A 15,918-nucleotide genomic window follows, 5' to 3' on the forward strand; every position below is an offset into this window, starting at 1 on the left:
CCTTATTACCGCAAAGTCCAGGTAATACCTTGGATTTCTCTTGTTTTGGGGCTAAAATGGACATGAACAGGCGCAGTAGGTTACTAAATTGACATTCTGGATCTTTTTGAAGCAGTGTTTGGATCGAGTCCTTATTTTAGTGTGCACATCTCTGGAATAAACAGGAATCGGTGAGTATGACTACATGATCTTCTGATCATCGCTGGAAGTTTTATCATCATCATGTTGTGAATAAAACGCAATCAAGCGTGTCGGCTAAACCGAGTTTGACCTAGTTTTCTGTTGGTTTGGAACTTCCCTATTTTCTGACGTTATGATGGAAAGCGAAAGTGTATTCAGCAAAGCATGGTGTAAGCTGTGGCAAGGTGTATTCGTTTGGAATGATAGATGTTGATAGTTTTGCTTTCACCAGTTTCCAAATTTAGCTGTGCACATGTGTTGAAAACTTGTAGTGTATTTACTATTTATTTAGTGTGTTTCTCAAGTCGTGGACAGTGATATTCTGGATTTGCGTCCAAACTACTGACTTTTTGTTATAACGGTAAGAAGAAAAGTTGAGGAAGAGGATTACAAGAGTACGGTGAAAACGGATTTTTTGTGTGATTTTTAGTTGTAGTTTGACCTGTAGTACATGGGGAGCATCTCGTTACTCCCCCGTATCGTTACTCCCCCGGCTCGTTACTCCCCCGTATCACTACTCCCCGGCTCGTTACTCCCCCGTATCGCTACTCCCCCGGCTCGTTACTCCCCCGTGTCTTTTTATTACGCTTAGGTAATGCAGTTATTACTTAAATTGAATTTTCAAGAGAGAGAGAGAGAGCATGTTTAAAGAACTTACAACTGCCAGATCTGCCTGTACATTCGTGTACAGTACATCTTTGAAAAAAAAGTATTAAGCAGAAGAGATACTATTTGAGAATGCATGACGGGGGAGTAGCGATACGGGGGAGTAACGAGCCGGGGGAGTAATGAGCGTATCGTTACTCCCCCGTATCGCTACTCCCACAGCTCGTTACTCCCCCGTACACAGAAAATGACTGGATAACCATGTGATAGTAAGTTGGCATGAAATATTGTTTTTTCGGAGAAATTTTCTGGATAAACAAACAAAGAAACAAATAAAACAGCTGGACAGGGGGTGGGTGGGGGTGGGTGGGGGTGGGGGAACAATATTTCATGCCAACTTACTATCACAGGGTTATCCAGTCATTTTCTGTGTACGGGGGAGTAACGAGCCGGGGGAGTAACGAGCCGGGTGAGTAACGAGCCGGGAGAGTAGCCAACCGGGGGAGTAATGAGCCGGGGAGTAGCGAGCCGGGGGAGTAGCGATACGGGGGAGTAACGAGCTGATCCCTAGTATAAGTACAGTTCGTAATTTTCACTGACTTCTATTCTAATTTCTATGGCATGAAATACATGCTTTTAGCCTTTCAGGTTTTGTCCTCCTTTCAGAACCTGCAGTTATGTCAATTTTGGTAATGTTGAACGGGCGGGGATGTAGCTCAGTCGGTAGCGCGCTGGATTTGTATCCAGTTGGCCGCTGTCAGCGTGAGTTAGTCCCCACGTTCGGCGAGAGATTTATTTCTCAGAGTCAACTTTGTGTGCAGACTCTCCTTGGTGTTCGAACACCCCCGTGTGTACACGCAAGCACAAGATCAAGTGCGCACGAAAAAGATCCTGTAATCCATGTCAGAGTTCGGTGGGTTATAGAAACACGAAAATACCCAGCATGCTTCCTCTGAAAACGGCGTATGGCTGCCTTAATGGCGGGGTAAAAAACGGTCCTACATGTAAAATTCCACTCGTGCAAAAAACACAAGTGTATGTGGGAGTTTCAGCCCACGAACGCAGAAGAAGAAGAAGTTACATGTTGAACTGTAGCGTTGTATATTCATAGCTCACAATCCACTGGCATTATTATTGATTGATTTTTGTGTGGATACAAGTTTTATCAAACCAAAGAATATTTCTTGTGAAATTAATTGAAGGATTGAGCTCCAAAATTAAGCATAATTAAGTATTTTGGTCATTTGATTGAAGAAAATGCATACATAGTATTGACGGAGTTGTCTCCTAATGTTCCAAACTTCCATCCTTTCAAAGAATGGCTGTGCCGATGTTTTTGTTATAAAAAAACATGTCAATGTATCGCAACTGTACATTTCATTCCGTTACTTCAAAGGTACCTGAAATGTCTTGTTATGCTTACAAGAGCAGGTTCTGCACAAAAGGAGGCTTAGTGGACTGGGTGGCCGAGTGGTAACGCACTTGCGCTCGGAAGCGAGAGGGTGCGAGTTCGACCCTGGGTCAGGGCGTTAGCAATTTTCTCCCCCCTTTCCTAACCTAGGTGGTGGGTTCAAGTGCTAGTCTTTCGGATGAGACGAAAAACCGAGGTCCCTTCGTGTACACTACATTAGGGTGTGCACGTTAAAGATCCCACGATTGACAAAAGGGTCTTTCCTGGCAAAATTGTATAGGCATAGATAAAAATGTCCACCAAAATACCCGTGTGACTTGGAATAATAGGCCGTGAAAAGTAGGATATGCGCCGAAATGGCTGCGATCTGCTGGCCGATGTGAATGCGTGTTGAATTGTGTAAACAAATTCCATCTCACACGGCATAAATAAATCCCTGCGCCTTGATATATGTGCGCGATATATAAATTGCATAAAAAATTTTTTTTTAAATAATAATTTAAAAAAATCATAAAAAAACAATAAATCCCTGCGCTTAGAACTGTACCCACGGAATACGCGCGATATGAGCCTCATATTGATTGATTGATTGATTAAAATGTTAAATTCCAATGGATTTTGAGCTAAAAATTATCCACGCTAAAGTTCAACATTACCTCAATTTTCACGATAAAAACGTAGATATAAAAGTTGTGGCTTGTGCTGTATGCAAAACAATAACATTTGTCAACGAGTCTCAGTTTGGGTTGAAAACGATCACTGTTTAGAGCATGTGAGCCAAGCTAAACAAAATATTCTGGTTACATTTAGTTGATGCAGAAACTTAGTACCAGCTAGATGTCCTCAATATAAAATTCTCTAACACTAACAACTCAACTCAACTCAACTCAACTCAAATTTATTAATCCATATGGAAATTATGTTGTAACAATACTCATTTCCAATCAAAAGAATGCATACTAAACACAGTCTCACTAACGCAAACAGTCATCCGTCAAGTCAAGTCTGCCAACTCACAACTCACTCACACAACAACAGCAACAGCAATACAATTTAACAAAAACCATAATTCCAATAACAAAAAGACGTCCAAGAGTCCACCTCCACATCCACGCACACACAAGGTTTACAAAGCACCACATGTCGACTAGAACACCGCACATTTGGGCTACGGTAATACAGTTACTAAAAATACATACTTTACAGATAACCCAGCAACAGAGTACAGTAATAATTATGACAGAGAAACATGATAGAGGCCTCTAACATGTGATTGGTTGAAAGCATGGATAGCTCTGGGAACAAAAGAATTGCGGAAACGTGACGTTCTAGCAACCATAGCCCTCAGTCTACCACTCCTGTCAATGCGTCGAGAGTCAAATTCAGGTTTCAGTGGGTGTGTCTCGTCAGCCAAAATTGAGGTCAGTCGGTCAGTCAGTCGTCTCTGGCAAACTGATTCAATGGTCTCTTGTTTCCTGCCTACAACAGATCCAGCCTTCTTGACTAGCTTTTCTAGCCTGTCACTATCCTGTTTACTAAGGTTACCCCCCCAGCACACACATGCATATGTCAACACGCTACCAACAGTGGACAGATAGAACATTTGCAGGATGTCATTACGAACAGAGAACGATCTAAGCTTCCTTAGACAGTACATGCGCGTGTGCGCTTTCTTCAAGATTTGGTCAGTGTTGGCATGCCAAGACAGCTTGTTGTCGATCACTACACCTAGGTAGCGATAGCTTTCAACCTGCTCGACTTCAACACCAGCTATCACGATAGGCTTGTGTGCTACCTTTTTTCTTCTAGTGTCAAAAATCATTTCTTTAGTTTTTCCTGTGTTCAAGTCCAGGTAATTCTCGTCGCACCAGTCCACAAACCTGCTAACTTCTTGTCTGTAGTGTGTGTCATTGTCGTCAGTAATCTGTCCTGTAAGTCCAGTATCGTCAGCAAATTTGTCGATGAAGCACGACCCGTGAGAACTCCTGCAGTCAGCAGTATACAGGGAGAACAGAAAAGGTGACAATACTGTTCCCTGCGGAGCTCCTGTGTTGGTATTCAGTACACTAGATAGCGCGGTCTGCGGAGCACCGGTGTTTGTGTTCGGGCCATTAGATGGTACTGTACCAGCCCTAACAAACTGGGGTCGGTTGGTCAGATAGTCTGTGACCCACAATACAGTTGGAACGCTAATTTTCATCTTCAGTAGCTTTTCAGCAAGAAGGTGAGGCTGTATCGTATTGAACGCGCTAGAAAAGTCAAAAAACATCAGTCTAACACATGCTCCAGGTTTATCCAGATGAGAATAGATACTGTGCAACACATGTAAAACGGCATCCTCAACACTTCTACCCTTTCTATATGCAAACTGCCACGGATCCATAAACTCCGCGGTAAGCACCTGAAGCTTCACTAATACTAGTCGCTCAAGAACCTTCATGACAGCAGAAGTCAATGCTACAGGTCGCAGGTCGTTCATCACTTTGACCGGGGTTTTCTTTGGAACTGGGACGATGCAAGATGTTTTCCAAAGGGATGGGATTTTTGACTGTGACAGAGACATGTTGAAAATCACAGTGAGAATTGAGCAAAGCTGCTCAGCACAAAAATGTAGGACTTTTGGTGTAATACCATCCGGGCCTGCTGCCTTCTTAGCATTAGACTTCTTGAGCTGTTTCACAACATCCTCCTCAGTCACAGACATGATTTCGCCCTGCTCATTCATAGGAGTGTTCACGAGTCGATCGGTCAGTTCAGTCCTGGTCTGGCTGAAATCATGCCTGTCAAACCGTTTGTAAAACGCATTGAGATCGTTCACATCATAGTCACTTGGAACAGAGCCACCCTTGCCACTACCCTTCTTACCCGTGTACCCACTCATCATCTTCATACCCTCCCACACCCTCTTCATATTGTTGTCCTTGAAATTTTCTTCTATTTTCTCTTTATATTGTCTCTTCCCTTTCTGTATCACAGTATTCAGTTTCTTCTGTATGTTCTTTCGTTTTTCTTTGTCCTGAAAGTTCATTTTCTTCTCATTTATGACAGCCTTGATGTCCTTAGTAATCCATGGTTTATTGTTCGCGTACACCTTCACAGTCTTTTTTTGGGATGGCCACTTCCTCACAAAACGAAATATAATCCGTTACAACATCGGTGAGTTCATCAATATCAGCAGACGTTTCAGTGAACACACTCCAGTCAGTACAATCCAAAGCTCCCCTCAGAGCATCAGTCGCGTCATCAGACCACACACACACTGTCTTCTTAACTGGTGGTACTCTTTGCACTAGAGGCATGTACTTCGGGATCAAATGCACTAGACAGTGGTCGGATTTGCCTAAGGGGAGCAACTTGCGGCAGTTGTAAGCACCACGCACATTCGAGTAAAGCAAATCTAGCGTGCGATCACCGTGTGTAGTACAGGTAATGTGTTGTTCAAACTTGGGACCAAGTGACTTCTTCAAATCACAGTGATTGAAGTCTCCTGTGATGATATTAAGCGCATCAGGAGCACTTGTTTCGAGGTTGTGCACATGACTGGTGATGATGTCAGCAGCAGCGGCAGCATTTGCAGAAGGTGGAACGTACACGACAGAAACCATTACTTTGGTAAATTCTCTGGGCAAGTAGTACGGCCGTGCACTCACTGTATATATGTGCACTCACTGTATATATATATATATATATATATATATATATATATATATATATATATATATATATATTTTGTTTCCTTGTAATTCTAAACATTCACTGTGGACAGCTTTGGAAACCAACTAGCTAGTATTTTATCGTGCACATTTTATTTATTTGTTTTTATGTTGGCTGAAGAGTGAAACTGAAAGTACAAAGACCAAACGAACCTGCTATTGTAACATCTGTGAGTAATTCGGAAGTAATTGCACTAACAATCTTTTAATCTCCTGGTTTAATAAAAAAGTATGGAGTACAGCTCTGAAGTGTTGATTTGATTTGTAAGCTTTTTATGGTATACGCCAGCTGTGCCTGCATACACGTTTTATATAAAATGTATAATTATAGTTGTATTTGATAAGCCAGTGAATGCTTGACACGCGTCTTATCAGTTATTATCATGGATTGAATGATGTTTCGTTACCTAGGCTATATTGAGTTATATAAAGCAGTAAGTGCAACAGCGTCACACTCACTTGATAGTCATGAGTATTGTGCATTATACGTACATTTAAACCACTGATTGGGGCGTTTCTGTGTGAGGAGACTGTTAGGTGACTTATATGTTTAGGAATTGTTTTATATATACTATTACTATATATATATATTACAAAAATAAATTTTAAAAAATTAAATGTGTCTGCTGTTGTGATTAGGATCAGGAGTGATTGTGTAGTGTAGTTCTCTGCTTGTTTAGAACTTTTGCTCACGGACAAAAATATTAACAAAATTAATTGTGTCTGGAGCTTTCATTATAGAATCAGTAGTTAGTTATAGTGTAGTGTAGTTGTTTGTTTGTAATCTAACCATCAACAGTTTTGGTGGTGAAGAAAGTTAAAGAAGAACAAGTTTATAATGATATGAAAAAGAAGCTGTTGCTTTTGACTGAGGTAAGAAAGTAATGCTCAACTAGTGTCAATCAGCGTGAACATGACATGTTCAGTTTGGGATAGGATATTAGCATTGCTTCTTGCGGAATTGCCTGTTATGATGTAAAGTGGTGGAATTCAACCCTGTCAGCAGAAGTTGTCATCAAAAACAACAACAACAACACTTTATTGTCTATTAAAACGAATACATTAAAACGGAACATTTTCTGTGACGCATCTGAGATAGGCTATGTGTTTAACTATAAAAGTGGTACGGGACGGTACTGTACGATATGTCGGTCTAATTCATTCATAAAGACATCCACATACTCACATGAATGACATGGGCCCATGGCAGTGCCATGATTCGGCTTAGCTATGATTGTCTCACCTTCACGGTGCGATGTCAAGTGCCTCAAGCACACATTTGGATGGAAATTCCGGATTTGGATGATGATCCAAAAGCTTTTCGGTGGCCGGAATTCCAATTCCATTGTTCACATTAAATACTCCAAGTGCAAGACCATAATAGTTCCCAGGTCTGACTATACTAATTAATCGTATTAATAACATCCGCAATGTTATATATAATTATATTTATTTGAGAGAGAGAGAGAGAGAGACTGCAAATAGTGTTTCTTTTGAATATCAAACCTAATTTGTTGTTCACTTTTCTGATTTCTGTATTATTTGCAGAGGGAGAAACTGAACAGAAGTAATAGCAGTGAGAGTGAATGAACAACCACAATGTGATTCTGGGCGGACAGAAACACTGTGTTGACTTTGGTTCTCTGTGGATTTTTTGAAGGCTTCGTTTTTACATCCCAGCTGATCAGAAGTGCAGGATAGTGGTGAGTACAATAACCTTTGCTCTGTGTGTGTGTGTGTGTCTGTCTGTCTGTCTGTCTGTCTGTCTGTCCATCTGTCTGTCGCTTTTTCTGTACTGTCCCTACCATGCGCCCACACACTCTTGCGCATACACACACACATACACACGCATGAACGCACATACGCACATACGCACGTACACACGCACACACGCACACGCACACACACACACACACACAACACAACACAACACAACACCACACCACACCACACCACACAACACAACACAACACACACACAACACACACACACAAGAAAAAGACGTCATGAGATTTGAGCATACTGTTACTTGAAGCTGAGACTGAGGACGTTTTGGAGGACTATCCAGATGCATCGCTGATCATTTTGATGGCAGTATTTTTCAACAAGGTCTACAGCTGCAGATGAAGAAGGTAAGTTCTTCATTTTTCGTTCTTTATTAGATAATTCGCCAATTGTAGAGAGAGAGACAGCCAGAGGAGATGTCACGGTATACACTCGTATTATGATTGTCGTGCTCATGACGTATGGCATGTTGCATCCGCAGTGTTAAGTTGTCCGATGAATGTTTTCTTTCTGGCTCATGATACTGATTTTTGTTCAAATAGTTGTACACATTTGGAGGGACTCGAGAGAGAGAGAGAGAGAGAGAGAGAGAGAGAGAGAGAGAGAGAGAGAGAGAGAGAGAGAGGAGAGAGAGAGAGAGAGAGAGAGAGAGAGAGAGAGAGAGAGAGAGAGAGAGAGAGAGAGAGAGAGAGAGAGAGAGAGAGCTCTTTTCTTGAAAGTTTGCAAACTTTGTACAGTCGACTACCCATGAATATTCATGGGGACATTTCTGTCAAACATGACAGATGAGGTACAGACTGGAGTGATTTCAGTGCCGATCAAGAGCGAACCACCATATAATTGTAAATTGAAATCTGGATCAGTCAAAGGACCGCAGATCGCCAATAATTCTTCCCCTTGGCTGTCGGCTCGAGTGTTGGCTCTTGACTTTTACACCGATCACTGTTGTTTTTCGATCATACCTGTCCGTGTACATCTTTTATTGTCCGGTGTAGTTTATGAATTGGGAGGTCTTCGGTGTTACGATTGGCGTCCGTGGAATTCTTTGCAAGTTATCAAGGATAGGGGTGAATTAATTGTACATTTATCAAAGATAGAAGAATGCGGGAGAAATGTTTTTCTCTGTTGAGACCTTGTTTTGTTCAAAGAACTACTTGAGAACTTCACTTTTTTGGTTCAAGGTTCACCGTCGTAATTCAAGAATTATGCAATGGGATTTGTTTTATAGTGACCAAAGAATCTCTTTCCATTGATGTAGATGAAACGAGACAGGGTGTTTGATTTCCTTTATTTCCCACTGCATATATGCATACGTTTGATTGGTCTACTCTGTTTGCATGGAACTCAGGATGACAACAGAAATCGATGCGGCAGTCAGCCCATATCAATTAAGTAGACACTTGTGCGCGCGCGCGCGTGTGTGTGTTTGTGTGTGTGTTTGTGTGTGTCCCCTATAAGGCCCAAAAAAAAGAGGTCTGTTTACGGTAACATAGGCCCAAAAAATAGGGTCGGTAGGTCGGGAATTTTTTTTTTTTCTTTCTTTCCAAAAAACCATATTTTTACGTTATTTTGCCAAAAAAACAAAAGATTTTTTTTTTTCTTTCCCAAATGCCAAAAAAAAGTCTAGGGTCGCGCGAAAAAAATAGGGTCGGTCGGGTTACCGTAAACAGACCTATTTTTTTTTGGCCTAACCATCCCCCAAACACAGTTATTAAAAATCCATTGTCCATAATACAGCAGGCTCAGTGCAGTGGCAACATTTTCTGCCACTTTGACTCTGCCAGCGATGCCAAAAAATCACTAAGTGTGTGTGGAACTTCTCAGAATTGATAATCTATACATAAGCCCGGGCTCGAAGCGCTGCGGAATTGTGGAGGGAGCCAGGCGTGAAATATTGATGCTGCGTTTGGCAACTGAATGAATTGCCAGGGCTGGGACAAAAGCGACTTTTCTTTCTTTTTACATTTAGTCAAGTTTTGACTAAATGTTTTAACATAGAGGGGGGAATCGAGACGAGGGTCGTGGTGTATGTGTGTGTGTCTGTCTGTCTGTCTGTGTGTGTGTGTAGAGCGATTCAGACTAAACTACTGGACCGATCTTTATGAAATTTGACATGAGAGTTCCTGGGTATGATATCCTCAGACGTTTTTTTTCATTTTTTTGATAAATGTCTTTGATGACGTCATATCCGGCTTTTCGTGAAAGTTGAGGCGGCACTGTCACGCTCTCATTTTTCAACCAAATTGGTTGAAATTTTGGTCAAGTAATCTCCGACGAAGCCCGGAATTCGGTATTGCATTTCAGCTTGGTGGCTTAAAAATTAATTAATGACTTTGGTCATTAAAAATCTGAAAATTGTAAAAAAAATTATTTTTTTTATAAAACGATCCAAATTTACGTTCATCTTATTCTCCATCATTTTCTGATTCCAAAAACATATAAATATGTTATATTTGGATTAAAAACAAGCTCTGAAAATTAAAAATATAAAACTTATGATCAAAATTAAATTGTCGAAATCAATTTAAAAACACTTTCATCTTATTCCTTGTCGGTTCCTGATTCCAAAAACATATCGATATGATATGTTTGGATTGAAAACACGCTCAGAAAGTTAAAACGAAGAGAGGTACAGAAAAGTGTGCTATCCTTCTCAGCGCAACTACTACCCCGCTCTTCTTGTCAATTTCACTGCCTTTGCCATGAGCGATGGACTGACGATGCTACGAGTATACGGTCTTGCTGCGTTGCATTGCGTTCAGTTTCATTCTGTGAGTTCGACAGCTACTTGACTAAATGTTGTATTTTCGCCTTACGCGACTTGTTTTTCTCCTGCCTCTATTCTGTTATGGGTTGGGGGTCGGTTGAACTGGCTCATGATTTTTTTCGGAGAAGGAAGTTTTGGACGGTTAGGTCATTTCTTTCCTCCAGTGGCCTTGGTCTCCGAAAATCGTAGATCAGGATGATTTTTAAAATATTTATTTTCTTTTTTTGTGGGGGAGGGGGAGGGGGGGGGGGGGGCGAGGGGACTTGTACCAGAAGGTTGGGAGGTTATGATATGTATTTGTTTGTAATTCTGTGTTCTGAATGTTATTTACCTGCTTTTGAGAACGTTAATAGTGAAGAAAATCTTTCTGGAACGATCGAGTCCTATAGCACATAAAGGTCGATACTGCGTGGCATCTGACGTTACAGAGGAACACACTTCCAGCGAGGCAATTTGGGAGTATAACTAAATGGTGATGGGGGAGGGAGGATGGTATCCCGACAGGGTCAAGGGGCTGTGCCTCCGCTGGGGTTTGGATGGCAAAATGAGGACATTTAGTTAATGTTGACACAAATTGAAAACAAATCACGCAAGGAAATGCGTCAAACCTACACATCTTTAAAACCTCCCACCTGACTTCTGTTGGTGCGTACCAGATGCGAAAACTTAGAATGTGATTCTGCATTTCTCCCTGCATGTATTAATTTTCAACTTTCTTCTTCTTTATGCTATGTTAATTATGCGTACTTAGTCTAATATTACAATGACGCCAAACCAATCGTCAGTATTAAACCATCAGAAAACATACGCATTATGCAGCCACGTACGCATTATGCAGCCGTGTAAACGGTAATCATAGGCCATCTTCCTTGTGATCATTCATTGTTTTCCAGCCGAAATAAATGTCACCTAATCTCTGTGATAAAGGGAGAAGCTCGCCCCGCAAGGAGAGCTGGAATCAGAACTGTCTGAACGATTACAAATAGAGGCAGCTACAGTGTTTTTTGTGGGTTTTTATTTCTTCGGGGAAAATATCGCATCTGTTCGACCATCTCACCCTCTGCATTGTAAAGTCATAACTCTTTCCGAGAAAAATGCTAGTCCGCGCGAAGAAAAAATTGTAGAAAAGGAGCAGGGCGTGATGAAGAATTCTGATTGGCTGTCAGATACCGGTCGCGGAGGCATGCTTGGAACTTTGAGAAGTTTGCAGCGATTTTGTTTTGTTTTGTTGTTGTTGTTTTGTTGTTTTTGTGTATGGTGCAGATGTTTGACAACTTAACTGAGAACGGTGCTGTTTTCTTTACACACACACCCCCCCCCCCCCCAGCAGAGTTGTGTGTCTTCAAATATTTTTGTTATAAAGCGCATGGCACGGGATTAGAACGTGGTAATGCGAAGACCAGATTCAAGCCGATGATATGTTGCTCACCAAGGCAGTTCCCTTTCTGCACTTAAATAGAATACTTTTTTCTTGTTGAAGGAATTCATACTTTTGTTGATAAGAATATGCTCCATGAGCAAGATAATTCATGGACACAGTGTCACTAGCTTTTTTGGGGAAAAAAACTCGCGTGTGTCGGCGTGACCTAACCAAAATAGAATATGTGGTGTTTTCTGCGTTCTGTTGAAGGCATTCATACTTTTGTTGATAAGAATATGCTCCATGAGCAAGATAGTTAATCGAAGCAGTGACAATGGTCTGAGAATAACAAAAAGACTTTCAATGGCTTCTAGGGTATTCATTTGCGAGTCGGTGTGACCTAATCAAACGCTTATTTTCAAAATACATACTTTTTTTATTCCTCGTTTTACTTTTTGTACACGCTGAATTATATCCTTTGTGAGCACTTTGTTGAGGGGAAAAGTAATCAATCCAAGTCGTGATCGACCAAATGTTACCGTTCCGTCTGCTGCAAGGACCAAGAGATAGGCTACACAGAGATTGGCACAAATAGGCCATTGGGTCACGAATCTTTCAGCACTGTACGGTATATAGTGGTCGTCTTCTGTGGCCTTGCGAATCTCAGGAACTGATTGACCAAATGTTACTTCTCCGTCTGCTGGAGAAGGCAGTAGATCCCCAGAGATTGGTGAAAGGAGATCAGATAGTCGGTTAGCCAATGCCCAACATAGCTTGAACCAGACACCTTCCTACCCAACCTAACAACATACTGAAAGAGTCTGTTAACTTTGTGTGTGTGTTTAACTTTGGTCAAGAAGTTTTTATTTACTTTATTATTATTTTTTTTAAATTATTTTTATTTCGAGCTATGTTTTTTTCTTCTCGAATCGTTGTCTTGTTTTGAACATGTTTTTTAATGCTTCCTCTATGCAAGTTTGCTACTGCAGCTGCTGCTGTTGTTGTTCTTCTTCCTGTCTTTCTCTTCTTCTTCTGCTGCTGCTACTGCTGCTGTTGCAGTCCAGATCTAGCCGCCTTCTAGTTTATTGTTCTTACAAGAGAAGCTTCATCGGATTAGACGTGGACAGTTCTTGAAATGTCTCTCTGTTTCTCTTTATCCTTAGTATCGGACGCAGCCTTTTTTGTCTTCGTCTTTTTGTTGTTGCCCTTCTTGTTGTTGTTCTTTTTATATTTAGTCAAGTTTTGACTAAATATTTTAACATCGAGGGGGAATCGAAACGAGGGTCGTGGTGTATGTGCGTGTGTCTGTGTGTGTGTCTGTGTGTGTGTGTGTGTAGAGCGATTCAGACTAAACTACTGGACCGATCTTTATGAAATTTGACATGAGAGTTCCTGGGTATGAAATCCCCGAACGTTTTTTTCATTTTTTTGATAAATGTCTTTGATGACGTCATATCCGGCTTTTCGTGAAAGTTGAGGCGGCACTGTCACGCCCTCATTTTTCAACCAAATTGGTTGACATTTTGGTGAAGTACTCTTCGACGAAGCCCGGGGTTCGGTATTGCATTTCAGCTTGGTGGCTTAAAAATTAATTAATGACTTTGGTCATTAAAAATCTGAAAATTGTAAAAAAAAAAAAAAATTTATAAAACGATCCAAATTTACGTTTATCTTATTCTCCATCATTTGCTGATTCCAAAAACATATAAATATGTTATATTCGGATTAAAAACAAGCTCTGAAAATTAAATATATAAAAATTATTATCAAATTTTTTTTTTCGAAATCAATTTAAAAACACTTCCATCTTATTCCTTGTCGGTTCCTGATTCCAAAACTATATAGATATGATATGTTTGGATAAAAAACACGCTCAGAAAGTTAAAACGAAGAGAGGTACAGAAAAGCGTGCTATGCAGCATAGCGTAACCACTACCCCGCTCTTCTTGTCAATTTCACTGCCTATGCCGTGAGCGGTGGACTGACGATGCTACGAGTATACGGTCTTGCTGCGTTGCATTGCGTTCAGTTTCATTCTGTGAGTTCGACAGCTACTTGACTAAATATTGTATTTTCGCCTTACGCGACTTGTTCTTCTTGTCCTTCTTGTTGTTGTTCTTCTTGTTGTTGTTCTTCTTGTTGTTGTTCTTCTTCTTGTTGTCCTTCTTGTTGTTGTTGTTCTTGTTGTTCTTCTTCTTGTTGTTGTTCTTCTTGTTGTTGTTCTTCTTGTTATTGTTGTTCTTGTTGTTGTTCTTCTTGTTGTTGTTGTTCTTGTTGTTGTTCTTCTTGTTCTTGTTGTTCTTGTTGTTGTTGTTCTTGTTGTTGTTCTTCTTGTTGTTGTTCTTCTTGTTGTTGTTCTTCTTGTTGTTGTTCTTGTTGTTGTTCTTCTTGTTGTTGTTCTTGTTGTTGTTGTTCTTCTTCTTGTTGTTGTTCTTGTTGTTGTTGTTCTTCTTGTTGTTGTTCTTCTTGTTATTGTTGTTCTTGTTGTTGTTCTTGTTGTTGTTGTTGTTCTTGTTGTTGTTCTTCTTGTTGTTGTTCTTGTTCTTGTTGTTCTTGTTGTTGTTGTTCTTGTTGTTGTTCTTCTTGTTGTTGTTCTTTTTCTTCTTGTCCTTGTTGTTGTTGTTCTTCTTGTCCTTCTTGTTGTTGTTGTTCTTCTTGTCCTTCTTGTTGTTGTTCTTCTTCTTGTCCTTCTTGTTGTTGTTGTTGTTGTTGTTCTTCTTGTTGTTGTTCTTCTTGTTGTTGTTGTTGTTGTTGTTCTTCTTGTTGTTGTTCTTGTTGTTGTTCTTGTTGTTGTTGTTGTTGTTGTTGTTCTTCTTGTTGTTCTTCTTGTTGTTGTTGTTCTTCTTCTTGTTGTTGTTGTTGTTCTTCTTGTTCTTCTTCTTGTTGTTCTTCTTGTTGTTGTTCTTCTTGTTGTTGTTGTTCTTCTTGTTGTTCTTCTTCTTGTTGTTGTTCTTCTTGTTGTTGTTCTTCTTCTTGTTGTTCTTCTTGTTGTTGTTCTTCTTGTTGTTGTTCTTCTTGTTGTTCTTCTTGTTGTTGTTGTTCTTGTTGTTCTTCTTGTTGTTCTTCTTCTTGTTGTTCTTCTTGTTGTTGTTCTTCTTCTTGTTGTTCTTCTTGTTGTTGTTGTTCTTGTTGTTCTTCTTGTTATTGTTCTTCTTGTTCTTGTTCTTCTTGTTGTTCTTCTTGTTGTTGTTCTTCTTGTTGTTGTTCTTCTTGTTGTTCTTCTTGTTGTTGTTCTTGTTGTTGTTGTTCTTCTTCTTGTTCTTCTTGTTGTTCTTCTTGTTGTTGTTGTTCTTCTTGTTGTTCTTCTTGTTGTTGTTGTTGTTGTTCTTCTTCTTGTTGTTCTTCTTGTTGTTGTTCTTCTTGTTGTTGTTGTTCTTGTTCTTCTTGTTGTTCTTGTTCTTCTTGTTGTTCTTCTTGTTGTTGTTCTTCTTGTTGTTGTTGTTCTTGTTATTGTTCTTCTTGTTGTTGTTCTTCTTGTTGTTGTTCTTGTTGTTGTTGTTCTTCTTGTTGTTGTTGTTCTTGTTATTGTTCTTCTTGTTGTTGTTCTTCTTGTTGTTGTTCTTGTTGTTGTTGTTCTTCTTGTTGTTGTTGTTCTTCTTCTTCTTGTTGTTCTTCTTGTTGTTGTTCTTCTTGTTGTTGTTGTTCTTGTTCTTCTTGTTGTTCTTCTTGTTGTTGTTCTTCTTGTTGTTGTTGTTCTTGTTGTTGTTCTTGTTGTTCTTGTTCTTCTTGTTGTTCTTCTTGTTGTTGTTCTTCTTGTTGTTGTTGTTCTTGTTATTGTTCTTCTTGTTGTTGTTCTTCTTGTTGTTCTTCTTCTTGTCCTTGTTGTTCTTGTTGTTCTTCTTCAGCCTGATATTTCTTGTGTGTGTTTGAGGTATTCCTGAGTGTTGCTTGTAGTGTTATGATTGCGGAATGCGCTACATAACCCTGAAAACGAGGGTCTTTGCGACGTGGCGAATGTCCTTTGAGGTTTGTTGCTAATTGCGTCGTGCTTCTGTGGCTCGAGACCGTGTAATGGCTCCCCTTCTTTACGCTGCCGCTGTTGTTCGCTCCGTCTGCGGCGGCCAGATGTTGCTGATGACGCTGTTTTTGTTTTGTC

At 40.2% G+C, this 15,918-nt stretch overlaps 2 protein-coding genes across 2 annotated transcripts in view; both read left to right on the forward strand.

Moving 5' to 3' along the window:
- Window positions 1-15,918, forward strand: part of LOC138966079 (orexin receptor type 2-like) — a 302,367-nt gene that overhangs the window by 151,424 nt on the left and 135,025 nt on the right. The window lies entirely within an intron of this gene.
- LOC138966081 (heparan sulfate glucosamine 3-O-sulfotransferase 5-like) overlaps window positions 12-15,918 on the forward strand; it is a 222,025-nt gene continuing 206,118 nt past the window's right edge. Inside the window, exons 1-2 of the mRNA XM_070338168.1 lie at window positions 12-170; window positions 7,459-7,613. The gene's annotated coding sequence lies outside the window, so the exon portion shown is untranslated. The remainder of the gene's footprint in view (window positions 171-7,458; window positions 7,614-15,918) is intronic.

The sequence above is a fragment of the Littorina saxatilis genome, linkage group LG5 (genome assembly GCF_037325665.1).
Source record: "Littorina saxatilis isolate snail1 linkage group LG5, US_GU_Lsax_2.0, whole genome shotgun sequence".
NCBI classification, from domain to species: Eukaryota; Metazoa; Mollusca; class Gastropoda; order Littorinimorpha; family Littorinidae; genus Littorina; species Littorina saxatilis.